Source organism: Pseudophryne corroboree, chromosome 9 (genome assembly GCF_028390025.1).
Source record: "Pseudophryne corroboree isolate aPseCor3 chromosome 9, aPseCor3.hap2, whole genome shotgun sequence".
NCBI lineage: Eukaryota > Metazoa > Chordata > Amphibia > Anura > Myobatrachidae > Pseudophryne > Pseudophryne corroboree.
Genome location: NC_086452.1, coordinates 225,021,493 through 225,037,117, shown reverse-complemented (window position 1 = coordinate 225,037,117; position 15,625 = coordinate 225,021,493).

The following is a 15,625-nucleotide window of genomic DNA, read 5'->3' as shown; positions in this document are numbered from 1 at the left end:
CTCTGTCTCTCTCTCTCTCTCTCTCTTTCTCTGCTATAGATACTGTATATATGAAGTACCCATCCTTTCCTCATTGCCTGACAGGGTGTGTTCAGGGAAGGACTGGTGCTATAAAACAGCCCTGGCATATTATTGTGCGTGCGCACACAAAAAGAAGTTGTGATCACAGCTTATGGGAGCACCCCCACCAATCTGTAGTATGCAGGGCAGCCGAGCAGAGCACTGAAAGGCAGAGCCAGACCCTGTCTATGTGAGCCAGGCATCCGAGCAGAGTGCTCAGCCAGCCATGGTCTCTCTGCATGGCCAGACTGGCCCATCAGATCATTTAAATTCTTACAGTACTTTTACGACTGTTGCATCTTCAAATCAGTAATATGCATAATAGACATATTATAATATATTATACTTGCCTACTCTCTTGGAAATCCCCCCCCGGAAAGGTAGATAAGTCTCCTACACCCCCATCCAGCCACTTGCAGCACCCGCCAGCTGCTTGCACACACATACACCTGCGGTTGCCCACTTAAAGAGTTCTATATATACATTGTAAATTGTAATGTATACAGTCAATATGCACATATATGTGTGGATATACAGTATATATATATATATATATATACATGTAGAAAAGGATGCACTCACCAGTGTAGCAGCATTATATATATATATATATATATAATATGTGTGTGTGTGTGTGTGTGTGTGTGTGTGTGTGTGTGTGTGTGTGTGTGTATGTAGTGTATCCAACCCCTATGTGCTGAAAAGAAACAATTGTGTTTACTGAAAGAAATTACATTTGTGTCTTAATTATTAAGCCTCAGTAATTATTTTGTTCGTTGTCACTACAGTAGTTGTATTAATCTGTCTGAACAGGCTTGTTTTATGTGTCAGCAAATGCAGCTGCATTTAATGAAAACATTAAAAGCCCTCAAGTCACCCACCCTAAATTATTATAATGATGGTTTTTAATTTTAGGATTCTTATTTCCTAATAACATTATACTTTTTCCGGTATCCGGTCTCTAGGTCAGGCACACTTAGGTCGACAGTCACTAGGTCGACCATTATTGGTTGACATGCATTAAGTCAACAGGGTTACTAGGTCGTCATGGTCACTAGGTCAACAAGTTCTAAAGCAACATGACAGAAGGTCGACAGAGTTTTACACAATTTTTATAATTTCTGAACTTTTTCATACTTTACGATCCACGTGGACAACAATTGGGAATGGTAACCTGTGCCGAGCGCAGCGATAGCAGAGTGAGTCACCGTGTCCGAAGCTCGCTCGCCATGCGAGGGGACACTGTGCACTAAATGGGGTTCCCTGTCGCTGTACAAAGAAAACTACACTCATTTAAAAAAAAAAAAAACAATGTTGACCTTTTGTCATGTCGACCTTGCTCATGTCGAACTAATGCGGGTGTCGACCTATTCTGGGTGTCGACTTAGTTGCTGTCAACCAATAGTGGTCGACCTAAGTGTGGTCGACCCTATGAACCACACTCACTTTTTCCAGTTTCTGATATTTGCGCAGGATGTAACATAGAATGTGACTAAAGCAGTTAAATTATATAACGGGTAGTGCATCAACTGTGCCACAGTCAATATTACAGAATGGGGGGAGTAATGCCAGCCTGCCTCAGTACGACACTGAATGAAATGCTCATTTCTAAAGCATGAATATTAAATACATTATTACTTTTTAACCCCAACAAGTTGTAATACAGTAGTATCATACCTCTATGGTTCCTCTAATGCAGGGCTGGCCAAATCGGTCCTCGAGATCTACCAACAGTTCATGTTTTCCAGGCCTCCTGGAGACCAGTAGAACTGTCAGTTAGGAATGAATGCAGCACATCTTAATTAGTAATGACTACACCTGTGCACTAGCCAGGTAGTCTGGAAAATGTGAACTGTTGGTAGATCTCAAGGACCGGTTTGGCCAGCTCTGCTCTAATGCATCATGTCGTTAGCAGTGGTAGACCAACATTTTTGGGGCCATAAAGCTTGAACTGTTATGGGGTCCCCATCACAAACCAGCGACAATAGGGCAACATCCAACAAGGTCCAAAGGGCCTTGTTGCCACTGCAAGGACATTGAGGCCCAAATGGCAGATAATGGGGTGGTAGGGTAGAGCCTGTGTCTGCGGGGACAGGTCAGGTATTTGTCATTATGAGAGAGTCTGCGGGGGCAGATATGGTAGGTGAAGGGGTGAAAGAGTCTATGTGGGCAGATACGGTGGGTGACAGAGTGAGAGTATGTCAGGCAGGTCTACCTCTCCCAGCACTCCCCCCTTTAATAATCACCTAACAGCAACCCCTGCAGTAATCACCTCACAGACATTCCCCCATTAATAATCAACTCATAGAACCCCCACTTCAGTAGTCACCTCACAGCACTCCCCCACCCCTTCTCTTCAATAAACACCTGACAGCAACACTACCTTAATAAACGCTACTTTGTCCTGGACAACTTCTTACCTTTCATTGCTCCCAGCCTCCTTTCTAGGACGGGCCCTCTCAGGCTCTGCCATTCCTGGGAATGTCAAAAAAAGAGAAGTTCTGCAGGCTGTCGGGAATTGTAGTTTAAAACGGATACACGTTTTGCGGCATTTACAGTGTGCAAATTACAGAGCTAGACTACAACTGCCAGTTCCCGCAACGCACATCCAAACTGTAATAGCTACTATGCTGTACTAGAAGCCTGGTTGTCATGGTGTTATTGGAGATGAGCTAGAACCATACAGTACATAGGTTTTTAATTACCTACCAGTAAATCCCTTTCTCGTAGTCTGTAGTCCTACCGGTAAATCCCTTTCTCGTAGACTGTAGAGGATACCGGTGATACATTTAGTACCACGGGGTACAGACCGGTCTACTAGGAGCCATGGGCACTTTAAGAATTTGGTAGTGTGGGCTGGCTCCTCCCTCTATGCCCCTCCTACCAGACTCAGTCTAAGAAACTGTGCCCGAGGAGACGGACATACTTTGAGAGAAGGATATAAAAGAATAGTGGTGAGATTCCGAACCAGCACACAAGAGGAAAGCCATGCTAACCAAATTTGAAACAGGAATAGCAACAGCTGAACCAAACAACAATACTAAACCAAGTAATAGTGCAGTAAGAACAAAGCACTGGGCGGGTAGGTAATTAAAATCCTATTTTTTCTCTTATGTCCTAGAGAATACTGGGGATCCATTTAGTACCATGGGGAAGTACCAGACGTTACCCCCTTTCTGGCTTGGATCATAGTTGGGATAACCTTGTCAGGGATCCCTCTCCCGGATAGACTCAGCTGTTCAACTTCCATGCCTTAAACGTAGCCGTGGTAAGTCTTCATAGACGAACGGGCCCTGTTGCAGAAGATCCTCGCAAAGAGGTAGAGGCCACAGATCTTCGAGGAGCATCTCCAGAAGATCCACGTACCAGGCCCTACTTGGCCAGTCCGGAGCAATGAGTATTGCTTGAATCTCTTCCCTTTTTATTCTCTTTAGAATTCTTGGAATCAGAGGAAGTGGAGGAAACACGTACACCATCTGATAGACCCATGGAGTCATCAGAGCGTCTACTGCCACTGCCTGTGGGTCTCTTGACCTGGAACAATACCGGTTGAGCTTCCTGTTGAGACGAGAGGCCATCATGTCGATTTGTGGATATCCCCATCAGCTTGTCAAGCACCTGAACACTTCTGGGTGAAGGCCCCATTCCCCGGGTGCAGGTCGTGTCTGCTGAGGAAGTCTGCTTACCAGTTTTCTACTCCTGGAATAAAGACTGCTGTTTTTATGCCCAGTGGAGAATTCTTGACAACTCTGCCATTGCTGTAAGAGGCCACCATTTTCCTCAGAAGGTGAATGCATAGATGCACCGATATCCGGGTTGGCTTCAGTACATCCCGAACTATTGACTGGATTACTAATGCCTTTTCCAACGGAAGGTTCACCTTCTGCGACTCCGTGTCCAATATCATTCCCAGGAATGGAAGCCTCCGTGTTGGCTCTAAGTGAGATTTCGGAATCTCCTGGAATTCCAGTCTGTAACCTTTAGAAATAAGATCTATGATCCAGGGATCCTGTCATGATGTTGTCCAGATGTGACTGAAGAATTTTAGTCGGGATCCCATCTGCATTTCCTCCAGGTCTCGCGGTCCACTATCATGCTGAAGGTTTTGAGGAAGCAGAGCTTGAGCTCTGTTCCTGAGAACCGGCGGTTGCTGGTCTGCGTGGTTTACTGCTAGCACCTCTGGTGGCTGTAGAAGCACCTCTGGTTTTGCCCTTAAACTTGGCCGTCCAAAAGGACTGTAAATTCAAAGCTCAGTAAGCCTTCCTGGTTGGGGGAGCTGCGCAAGGAAGATACATAGACCTACCCGTAGTAGCTTTGGAGATCCGTTTGTCTAGTTCATCTCCAAATAAGGCCTCTCCTGTGAATGGTAGGCCTTCCACGCCTTTCCTAGAGTCCGCATCAGCAGCCCACTGGCGTAGCCATAAGCCCCTGTGTGCTTACACTGCCATAGCAGTGTTGCGTGCATTAAGCAAGCCTATCTCCTTTATGGCTTCCACCATAAAGTTCGCAGAGTCCTGTATATGTAGCAGGAGTAAAACAATCTTTCCCCTAGATAAGGAATCTAATCCATCAATTAGGTTACCTGACCATTTAGCAATGGCTTTAGTAATCCACGCAAATGCTATAGTGGGTCTCTGGGCCACCCCAGCAGCTGTGTACAAGGATTTGAGTGTAGTCTCAATTTTACGATCAGCCTTATCTTTCAGGGAGGCTGCATCAGGGACAGGCAATACAATCTTTCGTGACAGCCTGGACACGGATGCATCCACTATAGGTGGACTTTCCCATTTTTTCTATCATCAGGAGGAAAAGGAAAATATGAGAGTAACCTTTTAGGGATTTGAAATTTCCTTTCAGGATTAACCCGCAGTTCTTCAAACCGGGTATTCAATTCCTTTGACACAGGAAAAGTGACTGAGGACTTTTTTACATTAAAATAGATTCCTCACACTCCTCTGTCACCTTATCAGGAATTTGCAGAACGTCTGTGATAGCTTCTATAAGAGCCTCTATTTCTTATTACAGAGCAGCATCCCCCCTCTGAATCCACCTCACCCTCCTCCATGTCTGACCCCTCAGCTTCAGAGTCAGACGGCAGGGCCAGCGTTCGTTTTTGTGGACAAATGGGAGGTGACTGAGACGCTTGTTTGGGGACTGTTCATAAACTCATCCACAGACTGTCTTAAGTATTGCATCTCTTTCTCATTGTGGGACAATTTATTAGAAATATTGGAAATCATTCCTTTACTGGAATCCAGCCACACTGGTTTAGCCCCGCTATTCTGAGAAGGTGCACTACACTGAGTACATAGTAGTGAGCTCCATGGGGAAGAGGAACACTCTGCCATACATGAAACACACTTTTCCTGGCATATTGTAAATGTGACCACACACGCACACACGCACGCATGCGCACACACACACACACACACACACACACAGAGGAAAAGGTTAAAAGCACAGTTAACCCACAAAGAGCCCTTCCAGGGAGACACAGGAATTTTGGAGCCTGCACACAGCGCCCTTATCGCTAATGACATGCTTAGCCGGGTCGCAGTCTAAGTATCCAGATTGGGGACTTAGTACACTAATAATCGCTCACCCCTGCTATGACCCCCTGGTACAGCTGAGGTAATCTGGAGTCACACCGGAGGAGCTGCGATTCCCTGTCAGTCAGCGTCTGTGTTCACTGCAGAGGGAAAATGGCACTGGTGAGCTGCTGGATCCGCTCATAGCGAAGCCCCACCCCCTCAATAGCATGCAGTATTCCTGCTTTTTTAATACTTTCTGAGGTAATTTAGTGCTTAAAATGGAGTCAGATCTATTTTAAGGCTTTGTGTTTGCCAGTGTGGGTACTGTGCACAGTGTACTGAGACGCAGTTGTGTACTAAGTCTGGAGACGCAGTACTCCCATGTTAGAAGCCGTGCGTCTCCGACCCTCATGTTGCCATAATGGCCGGCGACCCACTAACCGGGGCGCCGGCTTAGTACTCGAAAATGTGCTGCGGAAATGTACGCTCACCATGGTGGAGCTTGCGAATAGTTCCCTCAGGAGCTAGTGTCCTGTCAGCGGGAAATGGGACCATTGACCATGAGAGAGGTTTGGCTGTCCCCCCACTAAGTCCCATGAAGCAGGCAGGCTGGTGCCATCCAGTCATGCCTGAAAACAACAAACAGATAAAATAAATGCAGAAAACTCTTCAGGAGCTTCCATAAGCATGACCGGCTCCTCCGGGCACATTTTCTAAACTGAGTCTGGTAGGAGGGGCATATGAGGAGCCAGCCCACACTACCAAATTCTTAAATTGCCCATGGCTCCTAGTGGACCTGTCTATACCCCATGGTACTAAATGGATCCCCAGTATCCTCTAGGACGTAAGGGAAATGGGCCACTCCAAGATTAGGGGCCCTGCAAAGTTTCATTAGTTTCAAAGTAGATCTGCCCCTGGCCGCATGTACATAGAGCTATACCTGGCTGGTGCCAAATCTTGTAAAAAGAGCATTTATGCTGCCTAGTACCACACTGAGTGCTCAGTCTATCATATGCAGGACCATACCTGGTGTTCAGTCTATCACATTCAGGACAATACCTGGTACCCAGCCTATCATATGCATGACCATATCTGGTGTCCAATCTATCATACACAGTACCATACATGGTGCCCAGTCTATCATATTCAGGACCATACCTGGTACCCAACCTATCATATGCAATATTATATTTTGTGCCATAGAAAGTAGATAGAACCAATATTAGAGATGAAAATATGAGTTTAGGGTTAGGCTTACTTGCATTACTTGGTATATACAAACCATGCCAATATCTGCCCAACCTACATTCATTTTAGAAGAGACTGCACCCCTTTCCAATAAACTATGACCTTTCTTATGCCAAACATGACTTTTGGCAGGTTTAGATTTTAAGTCATGCCCTAAGTAATCAAAAATGAAAGAATAAAAACATAAAAATGGAGGCTTATTGATTATAGGCCCTCATTCCGAGTTGTTCGCTCGCTAGCTGCTTTTAGCAGCATTGCACACGCTAGGCCGCCGCCCTCTGGGAGTGTATCTTAGCTTAGCAGAAGTGCGAACGAAAGATTAGCAGAACTGCTACTAAAAAAATCTTTGCAGTTTCTGAGTAGCTCCAGACCTACACACAGATTGCGATCACCTCAGTCCGTTTAGTTCCTGGTTTGACGTCACAAACACGCCCTGCGTTCGGCCAGCCACTTCCCCATTTCTCCAGACACTCCGACGTTTTTCCCTGACACGCCTGCATTTTTTAGCACACTCCCGGAAAACGCTCAGTTACCACCCAGAAACGCCCCTTTCCTGTAAATCATTTACCGATCAGCAGAGCGACTGAAAAGCGCCGCAGAATCCACAGCAAATCTGCTAAGTTTTTAGTTAAATAACTAAGCGCATGCACCCTGCGAGCTTTGCGCATGCGCAATTAGCAACAAATCGCAGCATAGCAAAAATCGGCAACGAGCGAACAACTCGGAATGACCCCCATAATATTGTATATATGCTATTTAAATTTGAAAGGTCCAATGTATGAGGGTTTCATGTTTTACTAACCTTTGCAAAGTTGTTTTTTAATATTTATAGGTATTTTGTAGGTAAATCTGTACTGCTTTGTCCTATGTGTGTAGGTCTGCCTAATTTGTGCTATAATAAATGATATATACAATGTAGGGGAGCAAATGAAGCTGTAGAGGGATCACTAGTCCAGTACAGTGAGAGATCTGTATGGAATCTTAGTAAATATTCTGGATAAGGTTTAATAGGGCTGTCTGTTAAAATTCAGAAAAAAAGTTTTTACATTTTATTACCTGTTTTATGACCCTCATTATTGTGATTTATGTGTTTCCAATAGATCCTGTCAATAGTAATTGCTATGTGTCCCTTGTGCTTATAATGTATTGTATTTAACTTACGAATATGGTGATAAATTGCTTTCCAGCCAAAAGCCATTTCATTCTATGTAAATCAGCCAGGAGTCTACATATGAGTTATTAAAGAAGCCGAGTTGTAAGCAGGAAAGTAATATACAGTAATATACAGTACATGTTTACTGCGATATCTGAGAACCTCTGATAGGCTTTTACATATACTATGGACACTTTCTAGGTGTTTAAAAACATGTACATCACAAAGCTGTAACCAGACATTTACGTATGGTTTTGTGTAGTACTAATAATAATAATAATAAACAGTATCATGCTGATTGCAGAACTGTAGCAGCCAGTCTATGGAGCTTGCCTAAAGCGTGGATAGCCCTTTAAAGGGTTAGTTACAATAGAAAAATGAGCTACATACTTACACACAGGGATCCTTATGATTTTACTCAGTGCGGGTTTAATGATTTGCACCAAGGTAACTAAGTAAAGTACTGTAAGCACAGAAAATCCCACACATTATGCATGTTTGAAAACAAAGTTCTTCTGGGAGAGAGAACAGAGCAAATAGTCATAGCGAACACAGCAAAATGAATATGTGCTGCTGCACAATGACATTGTCAATACAAGACCTATTGGAAAAAAAATTGATTATTGGACAGATCCAATTATACTTGAGCCGTGTGTTTATCAGCCATTTGCGGTAAGCTGGTCTCTGTGTGCATAGGTTGAAAGCAGGATCAGCATGGTGGGACATGTCACAACAGTGGCATGCAGTGTGGTCAGTGGCTGTGGAGGCACTGGCAGCTAACCCCCCCCCCCCCTTCCCGCCACCCCATACAATGAAAAAAAAAAAAAAGTGTAGTCCCCCACACATTGCTAAAACCAGCACCAGGCAGAACTAGCCAGGGGGGATAATGCCATAGCAGGGGAGACACTCGGTATGGGGCCCCCTGCCATAACATTAATCTGCCCCCCCCCCCCCCAAACTAAAAAAAAAAAATGGGGGCCCCCCTCCCGAGCAATAACCAGCACTGGTGGTGTTGGGTGCGGGGTTCATTGTTAATATTGTTCTTTACAGGTGGCCTACAGGTCCCAGCAAGCCTGCCCCAGCATGCTGGCACTTGGAGACAAATAAGTGCCAGCATGCCCGGACATAATGGGCCCGCTGACACCTGTAGTCCACCTGTAAAGAAAATATTGAAATAAAAACACCACACTATCTTTAAAAAATGAGTTTATTTGTCAGGGCCTTCACCTGCTCTTTTGCATGGCCGCCGCCTTCCCAGGGCTTCTGGCGTCTTCACCCGGGGGGGGCGCTGCCTCCCCAGGGCTTCCAGCGTCTTCACCTGGGAGGCGGCGGCCTTTAAGCTCTTTTGCACAGCCGCCGCCTTCCCCAGGGCTTCCTGCGTCTTCACTTGGTGGACGGCGGCTGTTAAGCTCTTTTGCATAGCCGCCACCCATCCAGGACTTCCGGCGTCTTCTGTCTTCAGGAGCTCTTCACTGCTCCTCCTCTGCCACCGGACTGACACGCCGCTGCCTCGCGCTGACTTATATAAGTCAGCTGGAGGGGGCGGGGCAATGACGCAGCGAGTCATGATTGGCATGCGACGGCCATCTTAAATTTAAAAAATTACGCTGAGGCACCATTTTTGAAATTGGTACCGCTCCACTGCCAAACTCTACTAATACTCTCACCTCCGCCGCGTCCCGCCACCACCGCCGCCCGCACCTCCGTCGTCTCCCGCCGCCTGCACCTCCCCCGCCCGCCCGCACCTCCACCACCCGCACCTCCGCCGCCACCTCCGCCCGCACCTCCGCCGCGCCCACACAGTGATTGACAGCGGATCCAGTGGCCAATCACTGTGGCCTCACTGACAGGGGCGTGCTTTCATGGGTTGAAAGCATGTCCCTGTATGAAAGCGGCACCTCTAATGGTGCCGCTTTCCAATGCATTTTCAATGGGCTTTTAATGCCCATTGCTAGGCCCCGCCTGCGTCCCCCCCCCCCCCTCCTGCTCCCTTACCTTTCCCATTCACACTGGGAGGCACCACGAGCGGTGCCTCCCAAACCCATTTAGACAGGGATAATGATTACATTAATATTAAGGAGATACTTATGACACAGAATATGTGTCATAAGTATCTTCTTTATACTATTTTAGTGATTAATGACAGGGGAGGCACTGCCTCCCCTGCCTCCCCTCACTGTACATCCCTGTGTGTAATAAAGTTGTAGTAATCTGTAAGCTGTGTGTAATAAAGTTGGCAGTGTGTAATAAAGTTGTACTTGTCACGGTGTGTGTCTCCTGTTTTTATTTGGGTATTTTTTTCCAGTAGAACTACAGGTACCAGCGGGCCCATTTTTCTCCCGCATGCTGGTACTTGTGGTTCTCCAAGTACCAGCTTGCGGGGGAGGATTGCTGGGACTTGTAGTACTACAGGAAAAAACAATATTCTTTACATTTTCACAAGGCTATCAGCCTCCCATCCGCAGCCCTTGGATGGATAGTATACTTGACGACACAAGTTATATTATATTATATATTCTGGTGGTCAGCAAACTGTACAAAACTGAAATGCACCACAGGTATGGATGGATAGTATACTTGACGACACAGAGGTAGGTAGAGCAGTGGCATACTGTACCGTACTGCTATATATTATATACTGGTGGTCAGCAAACTGTGCAAAACTGAAATGCACCACAGGTATGGATGGATAGTATACTTGACGACACAGAGGTAGGTAGAGCAGTGGCCTTCTGTACCGTACTGCTATATATTATATATACTGGTGGTCAGCAAACTGTGCAAAACTGAAATACACCACAGGTATGGATGGTATAGTATACTTGACGACACAGAGGTAGAACAGTGGACTACTGTACTGTACTGCTATATATATAGTTATACTGGTGGTCAGCAAAATTCTGCACTGTCCTCCTACTATATACTACAATGCAGCACAGATATGGAGCGTTTTTCAGGCAGAGAACGTATAATACTGGTGGTCACTGGTCAGCAAAACTCTGCACTGTCCTCCTACTATATAATACTGCTGGTCCCCAGTCCCCACAATAAAGCAATTAGCACACTGAGCACAGATATTTGCAGCACACTGAGTACAGATATGGAGCGTTTTTAAGGCAGAGAACGTAGATATTTGCACTTGCAGCACACTGAGCACAGATATTTGCAGCACACTGAGCACAGATATTTGCAGCACACTGAGCACAGATATTTGCAGCCCACTGAACATAGAAACTGAGAGGATGCCAGCCACGTCCTCTCACGATCATCTCCAATGCACGAGTGAAAAATGGCGGCGACGCGCGGCTCCTTATATAGAATACGAATCTCGCGAGAATCCGACCGCGGGATGATGACGTTCGGGCGTGCTCGGGTTAACCGAGCAAGGCGGGAGGATCCGAGTTGCTCGGACCCGTGGAAAAAAAGGTGAAGTTCGGGCGGGTTCGGATCCCGAGGATCCGAACCCGCTCATCACTACTGTCCATACATACCTGTGGTGCATTTAAGTTTTTGTGCGCAGTATATATATAGTAGTAGGACAGTGCATAATTTTGCTGACCACCAGTATATAATATATAGCAGTACGGTACAGCAGGCCACTGCTCTACCTACCTCTGTGTCGTCAAGTATACTATCCATCCATACCTGTGGTGCATTTAAGTTTTTGTGCACAGTATATATATAGTAGTAGGACAGTGCATAATTTTGCTGACCACCAGTATATAATATATAGCAGTACGGTACAGTAGGCCACTGCTCTACCTACATCTGTATCGTCAAGTATCCTATCCCATCCCTACCTGTGGTGCATTTAAGTTTTTGTGCGCAGTATATATATAGTAGTAGGACAGTGCATAATTTTGCTGACCACCAGTATATAATATATAGCAGTACGGTACAGTAGGCCACTGCTTTACCTACCTCTGTGTCGTCAAGTATACTATCCATCCATACCTGTGGTGCATTTAAGTTTTTGTGCGCAGTATATATAGTAGTAGGCCATTGCTATTGATAAATATATTACTGGCACATTAAAAAATGGAGAACAAAAATGTGGAGGGTAAAATAGGGAAAGATCAAGATCCACTTCCACCTCGTGCTGAAGCTGCAGCCACTAGTCATGGCCGAGACGATGAAATGCCATCAATGTCGTCTGCCAAGGCCGATGCCCAATGTCAAAGTAGAGAGCATGTAAAATCCAAAAAAATAAAGTTCAGTAAAATGACCCAAAAATCTAAATCAAAATCGTCTGAGGAGAAGTGTAAACTTGCCAATGTGCCATTTACGACACGGAGTGGCAAGGAACGGCTGAGGGCCTGGCCTATGTTCATGGCTAGTGGTTCAGCTTCACATGAGGATGGAAGCACTCATCCTCCTGCTAGAAAACTTAAAAGAGTTAAGATGGCAAACACACAGCAAAGAACTGTGCGTTCTTCTAAATCACAAATCCCCAAGGAGAGTCCAATTGTGTCAGTTGCGATGCCTGACCTTCCCAACACTGGACGGGAAGAGCTTGCGCCTTCCACCATTTGCACGCCCCCTGCAAGTGCTGGAAGGAGCACCCGCAGTCCAGTTCCTGATAGTCAAATTAAAGATGTCACTGTTGAAGTACACCAGGATGAGGATATGGGTGTTGCTGGCGCTGGGGAGGAAATTGACAAGGAGGATTCTGATGGTGAGGTGGTTTGTTTAAGTCAGGCACCCGGGAAGACACCTGTTGTCCGTGGGACGAATATAGCCATTGACATGCCTGGTCAAATTACAAAAAAAATCACCTCTTCGGTGTGGAATTATTTCAACAGAAATGCGGACAACTGGTGTCAAGCCGTGTGTTGCCTTTGTCAAGCTGTAATAAGTAGGGCTAAGGACGTTAACCACCTAGGAACATTCTTCCTTATACGTCACCTGGAGCGCATTCATCAGAAGTCATTGACAAGTTCAAAAACTTTGGGTGACAGCGGAAGCTGTCCACTGCCAACTAAATCCCTTCCTCTTGTAACCAAGCTCCTGCAAACCACACCACCAACTCCCTCAGTGTCAATTTCCTCCTTAGACAGGAAAGCCAATAGTCCTGCAGGCCATGTCACTGTGAAGTCTGACGAGTCCTCTCCTGCCTGGGATTCCTCCGATGCATCCTTGAGTGTAACGCCTACTGCTGCTGGCGCTGCTGTTGTTGCTGCTGGGAGTCAATCGTCATCCCAGAGGGGAAGTCGGAAGACCACTTGTACTACTACCAGTAAGCAATTGACTGTCCAACAGTCCTTTGCGAGGAAGAATAAATATCACAGCAGTCATCCTGCTGCAAAGCGGATAACTCAGGCCTTGGCAGCCTGGGTGGTGAAAAACGTGTTTCCGGTATCCACCGTTAATTCACAGGGAACTAGAGAATTGATTGAGGTACTGTGTCCCCGGTACCAAATACCATTTAGGTTCCATTTCTCTAGGCTGGCGATACCAAAAATGTACACAGACGTCAGAAAAAGAGTCACCAGTGTCCTAAAAAATGCAGTAATACCCAATGTCCACTTAACCATGGACATGTGGACAAGTGGAGCAGGGCAGACTCAGGACTATATGACTGTGACAGCCCACTGGGTAGATGTATTGCCTCCCGCAGCAAGAACAGCAGCGGCGGCACCAGTAGCAGCATCTCGCAAACGCCAACTCGTTCCTAGGCAGGCTACGCTTTGTATCACCGCTTTCCATAAGAGGCACACAGCTGACAACCTCTTACGGAAACTGAGGAACATCAGCGCAGAATGGCTTACCCCAATTGGACTCTATTGGGGATTTGTGACATCGGACAACGCCACCAATATTGTGCGTGCATTACATGTGGGCAAATTCCAGCACGTCCCATGTTTTGCCCATACATTGAATTTGGTGGTGCAGAATTATTTAAAAAACGACAGGGGCATGCAAGAGATGCTGTCGGTGGCCCGAAGAATTGCGGGCCACTTTTTAGCATTCAGCCACCGCGTGCCGAAGACTGGAGCACCAGCAAACACTCCTGAACCTGCCCTGTCATCATCTGAAGCAAGAGGTGGTAACGAGGTGGAATTCAACCCTCTATATGCTTCAGAGGATGGAGGAACAGCAAAAGGCCATTCAAGCCTATACATCTGCCTATGATATAGGCAAAAGATGGGGAATGCACCTGACTCAAGCGCAGTGGAGAATGATTTCATCGTTGTTCAAGGTTCTGCAACCCTTTGAACTTGCCACACGTGAAGTCAGTTCAGACACTGCCAGCCTTAGTCAGGTCAGGCTTTTGCAGAAGAAGCTGGAGAGATTGAAGGAGGAGCTAAAACAGAGCGATTCCGCTAGGCATGTGGGACTTGTGGATGGAGCCCTTAATTCTCTTAACCAGGATTCACGGGTGGTCAATCTGTTGAAATCAGAGCACTACATTTTGGCCACCGTGCTCGATCCTAGATTTAAAACCTATGTTGTATCTCTCTTTAAAGCAGACACAAGTCTGCAGAGCTTCAAAGACCTGCTGGTGAGAAAATTGTCAAGTCAAGCGGAACGTGACCCGTCAACAGCTCCTCCTTCACATTCTCCCGCAACTGGGGCTGCGAGGAAAAAGAATTCCAAGTCCACCCGCTGGCGGTGATGCAGGGCAGTCTGGAGCGAGTGCTGACATCTGGTCCGGACTGAAGGGAAGGACCTGCCAACGATTACTGACATGTCGTCTACTGTCACTGCATATGATTCTGTCACCATTGAAAAAATGGTGGAGGATTATATGAGTGACCACATCCAAGTAGGCACGTCAGACAGTCCGTACGTATACTGGCAGGAAAAAGAGGCAATTTGGAGGCCCTTGCAGAAAATAAGAATTTACTTACCGATAATTCTATTTCTCGGAGTCCGTAGTGGATGCTGGGGTTCCTGAAAGGACCATGGGGAATAGCGGCTCCGCAGGAGACAGGGCACAAAAAGTAAAGCTTTCCGATCAGGTGGTGTGCACTGGCTCCTCCCCCTATGACCCTCCTCCAGACTCCAGTTAGGTACTGTGCCCGGACGAGCGTACACAATAAGGGAGGAATTTTGAATCCCGGGTAAGACTCATACCAGCCACACCAATCACACTGTACAACCTGTGATCTGAACCCAGTTAACAGTATGATAACAGCGGAGCCTCTGAAAAGATGGCTCACAACAACAATAACCCGATTTAGTTAGCAATAACTATGTACAAGTATTGCAGATAATCCGCACTTGGGATGGGCGCCCAGCATCCACTACGGACTCCGAGAAATAGAATTATCGGTAAGTAAATTCTTATTTTCTCTATCGTCCTTGTGGATGCTGGGGTTCCTGAAAGGACCATGGGGATTATACCAAAGCTCCCAAACGGGCGGGAGAGTGCGGATGACTCTGCAGCACCGAATGAGAGAACTCCAGGTCCTCTTTTGCCAGGGTATCAAATTTGTAGAATTTTACAAACGTGTTCTCCCCCGACCACGTAGCTGCTCGGCAAAGTTGTAATGCCGAGACCCCTCGGGCAGCCGCCCAAGATGAGCCCACCTTCCTTGTGGAATGGGCCTTAACAGATTTAGACTGTGGCAGGCCTGCCACAGAATGTAATTCAAGGGAAAAGGGAAGGATTGGACTGGTAGTGGCGCAC